Consider the following 797-nt stretch of genomic DNA (forward strand, 5'->3'; position numbering starts at 1 on the left):
TCTTTTGCAAATGAACACTTCATTGATTTCAAAAGATACTTTATACAACTATTCTAATAAACAAGAGATGGATATTAGATTTCTTTTCATTCCAGGAACAAAAAGTACATTATCTAATATAATGAATCTATCTCCAAAAAACAACTTTAAATTTCCTACTGATCTTGCTGAGACAACCTCTCCTGTTCCAACCCTGAGTGTTATCTCGCCATCCGCAAGCATTCTCCAGGAGCTAGTTTCCTGGTAAAAAGAACAAATATGATTAGTCGCCCCTGAATCTAGTATCCAAGTTGAGTTGTCATACTCTACTAAACACATTTCTACAACGAGTAAATCATATTTACCTTGTTGTGTCTTTTCGGCTTTCTTCTCTGCAAGGTATTTTGGGCAGTTTCTCTTCCAGTGCCCGTTTTCGTTGCAATGGAAACATTTTCCTTTATCTGCTTTTTGAACCTTGTTCTTGCGGTTAGTAGGAATCTTATTTTTCCCTTTTCCCTTCTTTTTCATCAAAACACTTTTAGAAGTTGAAGGTCCAGACTTATTTTTGGAGGACGATCCTCGTTGTAATTTCTTGAAGATAGCAACATTTGCTTCTCCTGTTTGTCCCTTGATTGTTAAGAGGGACTGATAAGTCTGTAGCTCATTGAAAAGAGCAGTCAAGTTATATTCTATTTTGTTCATAACCACATTGGTGCGGAACTGGAAGAAGCTCTTCGGAAGAGACATCATGATAAAACTGACTTGACTCTTCTCATCAATGACAGCTTCATTTTCTTCTGCCACATTGAAATGGACCA

At 36.6% G+C, this 797-nt stretch overlaps 1 long non-coding RNA gene across 1 annotated transcript; it reads right to left on the reverse strand.

Moving 5' to 3' along the window:
• Positions 1 to 596, reverse strand: LOC147789993 (uncharacterized). Its single transcript, XR_015423064.1, has 2 exons — positions 345 to 596; positions 1 to 240 (listed from the first exon to the last, which is right to left on the reverse strand). It is a non-coding gene; the product is annotated as an uncharacterized LOC147789993 (long non-coding RNA).
• Between the last annotated feature and the right edge of the window lie 201 nt (positions 597 to 797).

The sequence above is a fragment of the Cucurbita pepo genome, chromosome 12 (genome assembly GCF_057944985.1).
Source record: "Cucurbita pepo subsp. pepo isolate OVF chromosome 12, ASM5794498v1, whole genome shotgun sequence".
Taxonomy (NCBI): domain Eukaryota; kingdom Viridiplantae; phylum Streptophyta; class Magnoliopsida; order Cucurbitales; family Cucurbitaceae; genus Cucurbita; species Cucurbita pepo.